This window comes from Macaca fascicularis, chromosome 6 (genome assembly GCF_037993035.2).
Source record: "Macaca fascicularis isolate 582-1 chromosome 6, T2T-MFA8v1.1".
Taxonomy (NCBI): domain Eukaryota; kingdom Metazoa; phylum Chordata; class Mammalia; order Primates; family Cercopithecidae; genus Macaca; species Macaca fascicularis.
The window spans coordinates 61,041,874-61,054,637 of record NC_088380.1 but is presented as its reverse complement, the minus strand read 5'-3'; the positions used below and the strand labels follow the sequence as shown (position 1 = coordinate 61,054,637).

Genomic DNA, 12,764 nt, shown 5'->3' with positions numbered 1-12,764 from the left:
AGGATCACTTGAGCCCAGGAGTTCAAGACCAGCTTGGGCAACATATTGAGACCTCATCTCTCCTAAAAATTAAAAAATTTGCCAGGCATGGTGGCATGTGTCTGTAGTCCTGTATCCGGAGTTGGTTCCTTCTGGTGGGTTCTTGGTCTTGCTGACTTCAAGAATGAAGCTGCGGACCTTTGCAGTGAGTGTTCAGCTCTTAAAGGTGGCATGAACCCAAAGAGTGAGCAGCAGCAAGATTTACTGTGAAGAGTGAAAGAACAAAGCTTCCACAGCATGGAAGGGGACCTGAGCGCGTTGCCACTGCTGGCTGGGGTGGCCAGCTTTTATTTCCTTATTTCTCCCTACCCATGTCCTGCTGATTGGTCCATTTTACAGAGCACTGACTGGTTCATTTTACAGGGTGCGGATTGGTCCATTTTACAAACCTCTAGCTAGCCACAGAAAGTTCTTCAAGTCCCCACCTGACCCAGAAGTCCAGCTGGCTTTACCTCAATCCTTCCTGTAAACAGGACACCCCAACTACTGTTGGGAATTGGGCGATGACCACTCTAGCTACTTCCTGCTGGATAGGCGTGAAAAAGTGGCACTGCAGTGTTAGTGTCCTCCAGAGGGGAACTCTCTAGGCCAGTCAAAGGGCCAGTGTGTAGATCCAGGGATCCTTGGTAGAAGTTTTGAGTTGATCTCATTCAGGGTTCCATTTGTAAGACCATCTGTAGCTTGATGGGCTCGATCCTGGAGGACACAAATTTGACAAGGAGCTTAAAAATACAGGGCCCGAAGGTGAGTAATAGCAAGATGGCTGTCACGGGACCTATAAAGGGGAGAAACCGTGTTGCCCAACTCCAGAGATTGGTATAAGAGTTTGAAATGCATTGTCTGATTTTAGAAGCGTTTTCCTGTAAACGCCGGGCTGTGTCTCATACTATCCCTGACTGGTTAGTGCAAAAGCAACACTCTTACCCTAAGAAGGTGCAGAGTCCTCCTCTCTCAGCAGTGAGGAGGTTATAGGCCTTGGTGGTTTTGGAGAGTTACTGCCGCCAAAGAGTCTATTTGGGATTGTAGAGTAAGGATAGATTTTGTTATTTCTTGTAAAATGTCAGAAATCTTTTGAGATTGTGGGGTAGTAGGATAGTGAAGTAGATAAATTGTTTATTCTGGTTCCTGTAGCAGTAGCCATTCCTAACCCTATAAGTAGGGCTATTAGTTGTATGGCCCTGAACTGACTGACTTGAACTTTGAGGGGTACTGATAGGGTCTGATTTCCACACAAGCTTAGAAGTTAGGGTATTATATTTTACATTGCTAACTTTTAGCAAACTTTACTTTTGTTGAAAACCTTGTAAGTTTGGGATATCAATTTGTTTTTTGTTTTTTTAGACAGAGTCTTGCTCTGTCACCCAGGGTAGAGTGCAGTGACATGATCTCGACTCACTGCAGACTCTGCCTCCCGGGTTCAAGCGATTCTCCTGCCTCAGCCTCCTGAGTAGCTGGGATTACAGGCACCCACCACCACGCCCGGCTAATTTTGTATTTTTTTTTTTTTTAGTAGAGACGGGGTTTCACCATCTTGGCCAGGCTGGTCTTGAACTCCTGACCTCATGATCCACCCGCCTCAGCCTCCCAAAGTGCTGGGATTACAGGCATGAGCCACCGCGCCGGACTGGGATATCAATTATTCTTTGCTATTAACAAGACCTCATTCAGTCCATATTAACTTAAAATTAGTATAGATGGCTCCTTCCTGATTCTGTAAGTACTTTAAGGTTTAGCTGAGTGCAAACAGCTCGTTTGAGTAGACCAATTATTAGGCAATTTCCCTAACTCTGCTTTTACAAGAGTTTCTTTATCACTTACTGAATACCCATTGTGTCTTTTTCCCTTAATCACCAGTGAGAAACCATCTATTGTCCTGTCCTGAAGGGAGTTCTTCCTAGGTCTGGTCGGACCTTTGTATGGTAATGAATTAAGATTTAGATCCCCTGTTAGGAAACCTGATGGGTGAAGGATTTTTGATAGGAAGGCTATGGGTTGTCAGTGCCTCCCTGTTTTTGGGCTACGCCCTTGTTTACACTGACAACAAGGTGGTATTGGAGTATTATAGGGTCATGGAGAAGACCTTCAATGATCAAGTATAGGTTTTAAATTTACCCTGGCTTTTAAAGGAATAGTGTACACTGTTTTTTCTTTACTACTTCTCTCTCTTTGACTCCTTATTTGTCTGTCTCTTTCTCTCTGACCTCCTCTTTGTCTCTCTGTCTCTTCCTCTCTCTCTTTCCTTCTCTCTTTGACTTTCTGTTTTCCCCCCTCTCTCATTCTCTTTGACTTTCTGTTCTTCCCCTCTCGCTCTCTCTTTCTCTGTGACTCCCTCTTTGTCTCTCTGTCGTTAACCACTCCAAGGGGAGACAACTATGCCCCCGTGAAAGTCCCCATTCTGTTTCAGTCGGGGAATATTGGGGCTTAATCTCTTGGAGAGGGTTGTTCCATACCAAGGGTCCTTCCGTAGGTATTTCTGACAGGAGGTTCCACCTGACAGCAATTTTGGCCTCAGCATCTGTCTGACAGTTTCCTTCCGTGCTTGCTCCTTCACCTTTTTGATGGCTTTGGCAGTGTAAGACTGCCACCTCCTTGGGTTTTTGCACTACATGCAATAATTTCATGATTTCCTTGTGGCATTTAATGTCGGTTCCCCCAGAGGTTAGGAACTCCCTTTCCATATTGCAGCATGGGTATGTGGGATTAGATAAGAATACTTGCTATCTGTATATACATTTATTCTTTTTCCCTTTTCCAGTTCTAAGGCTCGGGTAAGTGCCACTAGTTCTGCTAACTAGGTGCTGGTTCCTTGGGGAAGAGGCTTACTTTCAAGTACTGTTACATCACTAACTATGACATAACCTGTCTTTTGTATCCGATTATCCACAAATGGACTTCCATCGGTATATAGGTTAAACTCAGGATTAGCTAAGGGGACTTCTAAGAGATCCTCTCAGGCGACATAAGTCTGGACTATCATTTGTTGTCAGTCATGCTTGATTGGTTCCCCATCCTCTGAAAGAAAAGTGGCAGGGTTGAGGGCCACACACGTGTGTATTTGAAGCACCAGTCCCTCAAGGAGTAGCACCTGGTATCTAAGCAGACAGTTGTCTGATAGCCATAAACTTTCTTTGGCGGCTCGTATGCCATTTACATCATGAGTAGTCCAGACAGTGAGATCCCTTCCTTGTATTATTCAGATAGCCTTTGATACTAAGATGGCCACCGCCTCAACTATCTGTAAACAGTGAGGCCAGCCTTTTGCTACTGTATCAATTTCCTTACTTAGGTATGCCACTGGTTGTGAGGTTGTCCCACAAGTCTGAGTAAGGACTCCAAGAGCTATCCCTGCTCTCTCTGTGACATATAAAGAGAAGTTTTATCCTACAGGAAGGCTTAAGACTAGAGCTTGCACTAGGGCCTGCTTTAAGGTTTTGAAGGCTGTTTCTGCCTCTGGTTCCCATTCTGCTAGATGGGAGGCCCTCTGGGTCTCCTTGATTAGAGTATGGAGGGGCCTGGCTATCTCACTGTATCCAGGTAGCCATAGTCAGCAAAAGCCAGTGATTCCAAGGAGCCCCGCAACTGTTTTAATGTCTTAGGGCGAGGATAAGTCAGTATAGGCTGTATTCAATCCTTGCTGAGGGCCCTGGTTCCTCTGGCTAAGATTAGGCCTAGATATTTGACTTGTCATAGGCAGAGCTGGGCCTTCAATTTAGGTGCCTTGCACCCTGATTAGCTAGAAAGTTCAAGAGATCTAGAGTAGCCTGCTGGCATGAGGCTTCTGAACTGGTAGCCAAAAGTAAATCATCCACATACTGAAGGACTAGAGTGCCTGGACTTGGGAAGTGGCCTGGATCTTGGGTCAGTGCCTGACCAAAGAGATAAGGGCTATCCGTAAACCCCTGGAGCAAGACCATCCACATCAGTTGGGACGTGTGGTCTGTGGGATCTCAAAGGCAAGGAGAAACTTGGAGTCAGAGTGCAGGGGAATACAGAAGAAGGCATCCTTGAGGTCCAGAGCCATGAACCGTTCTGCTTCCTCTGGTATTTGAGAGAGCAGGGTATAGGGATTGGGTACAGCTGAGTATAGGGAAATTACTGCCTCATTGATGAGTCTAAGATCTTGCACTAGTCTCCACTGACCATTCAGTTTTTGTACTCCTAGAATTGGGGTGTTGCAGGGACTGCTGCATTTTCTTACTAATCCTTGAGCTTTTAAATGTCTAACAATATCCTGTAATCCTTTATGAGCTTCAGGCCTTTGATAAAGAAAAGTGATGGGGTCTTTTAGCCTGATTTGGACTGGGACGGGCAGGCATTTTTTGCCCTTCCAAATTGTCCTTCCAATGCCCAGACTTCAGGGTTGATTCCCTCGTCAAGCAGGGGACAACAAATGGGTAACTTGTTCCCCATATTCATGTAGATAATAGCTCTGGCTTTGGCTAATATATCCCTCCCTAATAAGAAAGGGTGTGAGACTTTCAGGCATAACAAGAAAGGCATGTGAAAAGAGCAAAGTCTCCCAATTACAACTGAGGAGGTGGGAGAAATACCTGGTTACAGGCTGTCCCAGGACCCCTCAGATGGTAACGGACCTTGAGGACAGCTGTCCGGAGCAGGAGATTAACACTGAGAAGGCCGCACCAGTGTACAGGGGGAAGTCAATTTCCTGGCCCTCAATGTTTAAATGTACCCGGGGCTCAGTGAGGGTGATGACATGAGCTGGTGCTTGCCCCAGACACCCTCAGTCCTGTTGTTGGATCATCTGGTTGGGGGCTTCTGGCCCAGAGAACCTTTGTCCTCTGAGGCAGTGCACCTTCCAGTGATTGCCTCAGTATAGTGGACATGGGCAAGGGGGCAGCTTGTTTCTCATTGGACAATCTTTTTTAAAGTGTCCTTGCAAACCACACTGGTAACAAGCCCTACCGGGTGATTGGCCTGCTCCATTTTCTGTCCTCTCTGAACCACCAAGGTTTGTTTGTCTGAGGGCCATGACTAAGGCTGTGGCCTTTCTCTGATCTCACTTTTCCTTCTCGGACTGTTCCTCTTGGTCCCTATTATAGAACACCGAGGTTGCCAGGTTTAATAATGCCTCCAGATTTTGTTCAGAGCCCACAGCTCGCTTTTGGAGGTTTCTCCTGATATCTGCTGCTGATTGGATAATAAACTTACCTTTGAGGATCAATCGACCCTCGAGTGAGTCAGATGACAGGGGAGTATATTTTCTTAAGGCCTCCCGTAGCTGCTTGAGGAAGGCAAAAGGATTTTCTTCCTTTCCCTGAGTTATGGTGGACATCACTGAGTAATTCATGGACTTTTTCCTGATTCTCCTTAGTCATTCTAGAACACTGGTCAGCAGATGTTTGCGACTCCAGTCCCCATGATCCGAGTCGAGGTCCCAGTGGGGATCCATACTGGGGATGGCTTGCTAATTGGTAGGGAATTTGTCCCTTTCTTTGGCTGTCATCCTATCATTCACTTGACTAAGATACCAGGTATTTCCAAACTCTCAGGCTGCAGCTAAAGCTGCATTCTTTTCATTAAAGGCCAGGGTTTGATCTAACAATAGCATGACACCTCTCCAAGTGAGGTCAAAGGTTTACCCTAGACCCTGTAGGACATCTACGTACCTATGAGGATCATCTGAAAACTTCCCCAGGTCTACCTTGATCTGCTTTAAATCAGAGAGAGAGACGGGTACATGTACCTGGGTTGGGCCAAATTCTCCTCCCCCTACAGCTTGAAGGGGACATAACCGATAGCCCGGGGGTTTTTGTGGTCCTTTGGAGATTTCTTTGCTTGTTTCCTTCTGGGAGGGGGAGATTAGAGGAGGCTTATCATTAATAGGAAGGGGAGCTAAAGGGAGGATAGGATATGGCGGTAAGCTGAGAGGTCCTCTTGTGGGATGTAAACTGCAAGTTTTGCATAGTTGTGGATTATCCTTCAGTGAAAAAGAAAGCTTGGACATAAGGTATTTCACTCCGTTTGCCTTCCCTCTTACAGAAAAGTTCAAGCTGCAGGATAGTACTGTAATTTATACTTCCCTCAGGTGGCCATTTTTCCCCATCAGAGAGAGAATACCAGGGCCAGGCCATAGTGCGGAAAAAAATGAGCCACCTCTTTTTCAGGGTTTGCAAGTCCAATTAGTCCCAATGACTTAGAATGCATTTCAAGAGTGAGCCTGTTGATGCCTGAGTGTTTCCCATCTGAGAGAAAAAAACACCCACAATTTTGGTTTGTTTCTACCTAAGAACCTGCAACAGTCCCTGGACCCTGCTGATCAGAATAGTTGAGCTCACTGATACAGCAGCAGAAACACTAATTTTCCTCTTAGACCACAAAGAGGACCACGGAAGGTCGGATTTAGTGGCCTTTACCAACGCATTCTCAAAAACCAGCCCCTTGCCTTTCCTCTTAGACCACAAAGAGGACCAAGAAAAATCAGATTTAGTGGCCCTTACCGACGCATTCTTGAAAACCTGTTAGAGTCCTAAGCATTTTCTCCTGTTAGTATTGGGACCTTACCCCGTCCTATAAAGATGGTATGCCTCAAAATGGAGTGGAGGGCTATAACCTGAGGGAGGGAAGGGATCCCCAGGGTTGGAAGAGTGACGCCTTTTCTCCGCACTTCTCATCATATGGATAGGAAGGATATAATTTCTGAGGCTCCCCATATCCTAGCTTTGGGAATAGCCTTTGTTAGACCTGCTAGTCTGAGGAGGGATTCTAAAATTCCAAATAGTCCCCTGCCCCCCAGATGGGGCTTTGGGCAAAAATTATGTCTTTCTAATTGGTGAGCCCGGGTGCCCAAGGACGGGAACGGAGTCTTGAAATTTCTACTAGAAGTCATTCTTATAGGAGATACTAGAAGAGTATCAGTGACCGGGAGTGGTTTTTAGAAGTGGGACTAGCCTCAAAGAAGAGAGGTGGGAGGAAGTTTGTCTGACAGGCATTAGGACTCAGGAGGCAAGGGTCAGGATAGATAGGATAGATGGGAGAGTCTCGCTTGGGCAATGTGACTTTGAGAGTTCCGCTCATGGCTGCAAGGTCAGCCAACTTTTTGTGGGAACCCCAGAGCTGAATGGCTTTCCTCTCTGTTGACCCTCGGCTTGGCCCAGAAGTACAGGAAAAGTGGAAGCTGGTTCCAGGCAGACCAACATTCCCAACTCTGAAGAGAGTTCAGGCTTTCCCAGAAAGCCTGACACCTGTGTCTTTAGTCCGGTGGCCGCGCTAGTTGCTTTTAACTGGCTGACAGGTGCCCGGTGTTTAGCCCCCAAATTCTAAGGAAAAAAATAGGATAGAATAGCAAGTCAAAGGGGTCCAGTGGTACTCACGACTTGGCGCTAGTCCCATCTGGGTCACCAAGATGTGTCCAGAGTTGGTTCCTTCCAGTGGGTTCTTGGTCTCACTGACTTCAAGAATGAAGCTGCAGACCTTCGTGGTGAGCGTTACAGCTCTTAAAGGTGGCACAGACCCAAAGAATGAGCAGCAGCAAGATTTGTTGTGAAGAGCAAAAGAACAAAGCTTCCACATCATGGAAGGGGACCCAGGCGGGTTGCCGCTGCTGGCTGGGGTGCCCTGCTTTTATTCCCTTATTTGTCCCCACCCATGTCCTGCTGTTTGGTCCATTTTACAGAGCACTGATTGATCCATTTTACCGGGTGCTGATTCATCCATTTTACAAACCTCTAGCTAGCCACAGAAAAGTTCTTCAAGTCCCCAACTGACCCAGAAGTCCAGCTGGCTTCACCTCTCAGTCCCAGCTACTCAGGAGGCTGAGGTGTTAGGACTGCTTGAGCCTAGGCGTTTGAGGTTGCAACAATGAGCTATGATTCTACCACTGCACTCTACCCTAGGCAACAGAGCAAGATCCTGTCTAAAAAACAGAAAAGAAAAGTGGGCAAGGGCCAAAACAGACTTAACTGAAAAAGGCCAGATGCAAAAGACTACGTATTGTCTGGTTCTATATATTTGAAATGTCTAGAAAGGGCAACTTTATAGAAATAGAAAGCAAAACAGTGGTATCCTAGGACTGGGGATGGAAGCAGACATTAAATGGGCAGAGGGGAACTTGCTAGGGTGTTAGAAATGTTCTAAAAGCGGATTGTCGTAATGGTTGCAGACTATATATTTTCTAAAATCATTAAATTGTACACTTATATTGGCTGAATTTTATGATAATTTATGGTAAATTAATGGCTTCATTATATGGTAATTTAATGTAAATAATCTCTCAAAGTTGTTAAAGAAAAAAAGTTCAACTTCACTGTTAAGGAAAATTTTAATATTTTTTGCTACTTGCCAAATCTACTATTACTAATACCCTGATAAAAGTGTAGAACATGGACACTTATACACAAAGTGTAGCTATAAATGTGGGTACAGACTTTTGGAAGGTAATTTAGCAATGTATATCAAAGCCTCAAAATGCACATATGCCTTGAATCATTTCCAATGTAATATCCTAATGAGACCGAGAGTGGTGGCTCATACATGTAATCCCAGCACTTTGGGAGACCAAAGCGGGTGGATCACCTGAGGTCAGGAGTTCGAGACCAGCTTGGTCAACATGGTGAAACCTCGTCTCTACTAAAATTACAATAATTAGCCAGGCGTGATGGCAGGCACCTGTAGTCCCAGCTACTTGGGAGGCTGAGGCAGGAGAATCACGTGAACCCAGGAGGTGGAGGTCGCAGTGAGCCGAGATCATGCCACTGCACTCCAGCCTGGGTGACAAAGCAAGACTCCATCTCTCTCTCTCTCTCTCTCTCTCTCTCTCTCTCTCTCTATATATATATATATATATATATATAATCTGCTAATGAAATAATTGGACAAATGTAAAAACACACACACAAAGATGTTCATTTCTTTAATATTTGCAACGCAAAAATTAGAAACAACCTAAACGTCCAACAGTAGGAGGTAAATTAGGAAATATTTATCTCTTAGAATACTGTGTAGCTATCTTAAATGGTGATGCAGATGTATATATGTAATGTCAAAAAGATGTTTATAAATATAAGTAAAGAGATTACAATTAAATATGTGTAAATTTAAAATGTTTGTTTATATACATAAGCATAGAAAAAGGGCTGGAATTTTAACAATTGTGAACATTAGTTGTTTCTGAGTGCTAGAACTATCGGATGTTTCTTTTTTATTGTCTTGTTTATTTGTATTTTCTAAAGTTTTAAAGTAAAATGTGTCATGTCTTATGGGGAAAAGGCAATAAAAGTTTTTCTCTTAAGAAAAAATCTCTGGCTGGGCGCAGTGGCTCACTCCTGTAATCCCAGAACTTTGGGAGACCGAGGCAGGCAGATCACGAGGTCAGGAGTTTGAGACCAGCCTGACCAACATGATGAAACCCCGTATCTACTAAAAATACAAAAATTAGCCGGGCGTGGTAGCACACGCCTGTAATCCCAGCTACTTGGAAGGCTGAGTCAGGAGAATCGCTTCAACCCAGGAGGCGGAGGTTGCAGTGAGCTGAGTTCATGCCACTGCACTTCAACCTGGTCGACAGAGCAAGACTCCATCCCCCCCCCCCAAAAAGGAAAGAAAACAAAAAGAAAAAAAAAAACTCATTGATTTATCACTTAAAACTAATTATAAGGACTCCTTTTGACATTAATAACAAAAATCCTTTGTACTGTCACACAATAGTAGTTGTACTTTTAGTGTTTATTGATTGATAGAAATAATGACAAAAAGCTACTCTAACTTCTAAACCACTTACACACAGCTTTGAATACATTATTACAGTGTCTACCGACATTTAAACAATTACACACACATTTCAGGCTTATTTATTTAGTCCATGTTACAAAACCTTTTGAAACAATTCTGTGGCCTCCAGGTTTGGCAGGACCAAACTAGAGAATAAAGTCTAAATTATTTAGCTTGGTATCCAGGACACTTTTTATTGCAATCTTCGTACTTGTCCAACTTCATGCCAGTTCACACAGAACTACTTGTTATTCCTGGACTGGCCCTGTTCCTTTATTGCATCTACTTTTATATAAGGTATGCCCTGGGACTAAATGTTCTTTTTCCTCCATATCTTTCAGGACATTGCTTGAAAAATCCCCGTCTTAAGTACTTAATTATCTTATCCCAGATAGTTTTGATGTTTCCTTTTCTATGCTCTCCAGAACTTAATGCATGCACTTATCACATTGGATTGTAATTAGTGGTTTATGTATCTTTTCCCAAATAGATTAGGAACTTCAACTTTGTATCCATAGGGTTTAGCAAGTTGCAACACAAAGAGGTGCTTGCAATAAACCTCAATTGATTGAATGAGTGCACAGAAAAAGACCCAGTCCTTGCCCTTAGTGGCTCTCAGGCTGCTTAGGGAGACAGATACCTGTCGAATATGTGATTAGTCTTGTAATAAAAGATACCAATGAGCCAGGTGCAGTGACTCACGCTTGTAATTCCAGCACTTTGGGAGGCCGAGTCAGGCGATCACTTGAGGTAAGGAGTTTGAGACCAACTTGGCCAACATGGTGAAAAACCCCATCTCTACCAAAAAAATATACAAAAATTATTCACACATGGTGGCATGCCTGTGGTCCTGGCTACTCAGGAGGCTGAGGTGGGATAGTCACTTGAACCCAGGAGGCAGAGGTTGCAGTGAGCCAAGATCGCACCACTGCACTCCAGCCTGGGTGACAGAGTGAGATCCTGTCGCAAAAACAAACAAAACAAAACAACAACAAAACAGAAAATGTGAATGAATACACAGAAGAGGTAGTGATACATTTTGACTGGGTGATTAGGAATTGCTTCCCAAAGTAGGGTCCATTTGAATTAGACTCATTTTGACAAAAAAGAAGAAAGGACAAAGAAAAGCTTTGAGTTTATTCTACAGAAAAATGAGGGTGACTCACCAAGTTGCACCCTCAATCTCAACTCTCCAGCTATCCTCACTACCCGAGCTTCCCTTCTCATCTCACCGTCAAAAGTAACTGACGATAAATTCTTTGTCAGGATACTGAATTGGTACTCTAATCTCCTAGCAGAGTTTGCTCACCTGGCCAGATATATGTTTGAGTGGTAAGAAAAAGTGCTAGATGAAGCATGCAAGAACAACTCATTTCTCGTCCTGGGTTTGTCATGGCCTAGCTGATTAGACTATGATGTATCACATAACTTCTTGATTCTCAGTTTCTTCTTTTGCAAAAGAGGGGTAGTTATAATAATGACAATCCTCTCCAAAGTATCTCACAGTCGTTCAGAAAAATTTAGAACATACTATATGTAAAAGCACTTTTCTAAGCTGATACACTGTGCCAATACTCAGTGTTAGGATTATATCATTATATTTCTGAGAATACTTGCTGGAATTGGCCAGACCACTCCTCTTGAGGGACTTTCCAGCTTCAGGGAACTTTGACACTGGTTTAGGGAAAAAATCCTGTCTCCCTTGTATAATCAGATCAGTAGTGGTTTTCAAGTGAATGTAGGTAACAAAATATCTGGTAATCATAGAAACAAAATATTGATGTATTTAATTACATCACCCAAATCAGAACTATGTATTCCTAATTTTATTGGCAAAACGGTGAGTCTATTACACGTATGCAAATAAGAAGTAATGGAGATATTCTTCTCCCCAGTTCCTGCCACAGTCTGAGCCCAAGTAGTTACCTTAGCTATTTACTCACCATGGTAGTCAGGGTTCTCCAGAGAAACAGAACCAACAGGATAAATGCATATATAGATGTAGCTGTGCGTGTGTGTGTGTTTGTGTGTACGTGTGCGTGTACAGGGCTATCTCAGATACTGCAAGTTCCATTCCAGACCATTGCAATAAAATGAGTATCACAATAAAATGAGTCACGGGAATGTTTTGGCTTTCCAGTGCACATAAAAATTATGCTTTTACTATACTGTAGTCTGTTAAGTGTGCAATAGCATTATGTCTGAAAAACAATGGACATGCCTTAATTTAAAAATACTTTGTTGCTAGGGAAAAAACAATGTTAACAGAAACCTTCAGGGAGTCATTATACTTTTGCTGATGGAAGTTCTTGCCTTGACCTTGATGGCTGCTAACTAATCACGGTGGTGGTCATTTAAAGGCCAAGGTGGCTATGGTAATTTCTTTCCTTCCTTCCTTCTTTCCTTCCTTTTCTTTGAGACAGGGTCTTGCTCTGTCACCCAGGCTGGAGTGCAGTGGTACAATCATGGTTCACCATAACCTCATATTCCTGGGCTCAAGCAGTCTTCCCATCTTGGGAGTAGCTGGGACAAGACCCCCCTTCCTGACTTTTTTTTTTTGAGACGAAGTCCCGCTCTTATCTCCCAGGCTGGAGTGCAATGGCGGGATCTCAACTTCCGCCAACTCACCTCCCAGGTTCAAGTAATTCTCCTGCCTCAGCCTCCTGAGTAGCTGGGATTACAGGCCCGTGCCACCTCACCCAGCTAATTTTTGTATTTTTAGTAGAGACGAGGTTTCACCACATTGGCCAGGCTGGTCTCAAACTCCTGACCTCAGGTGATCTGCCTGCCTCGGCCTCCCAAAGTGCTGAGATTACAGGCATGAGCCACCGTGTGCAGCCACTAACTTTTAAACAATTTTTTGTAGAGACACGGTCTTGTTGGGTTGTCCAGGCTGGTCTCAAGCCCCTGGCCTCAAGCAATTGCCTCCTGTGTCCGGAATTGGTGGGTTCTTGGTCTCACCCACTTCAAGAATGAAGCCGCACACCCCAAACAGTGTT

At 44.1% G+C, this 12,764-nt stretch overlaps 1 long non-coding RNA gene across 1 annotated transcript in view; it reads right to left on the bottom strand.

Annotated features, from left to right (window-relative positions):
• LOC107129987 (uncharacterized) overlaps positions 1-7,490 on the bottom strand; it is a 31,849-nt gene extending 24,359 nt beyond the window's left edge. Inside the window, exon 1 of the long non-coding RNA XR_012413665.1 lies at positions 7,371-7,490. This is a non-coding gene — a long non-coding RNA (uncharacterized lncRNA). The remainder of the gene's footprint in view (positions 1-7,370) is intronic.
• Positions 7,491-12,764: the final 5,274 nt, after the last annotated feature.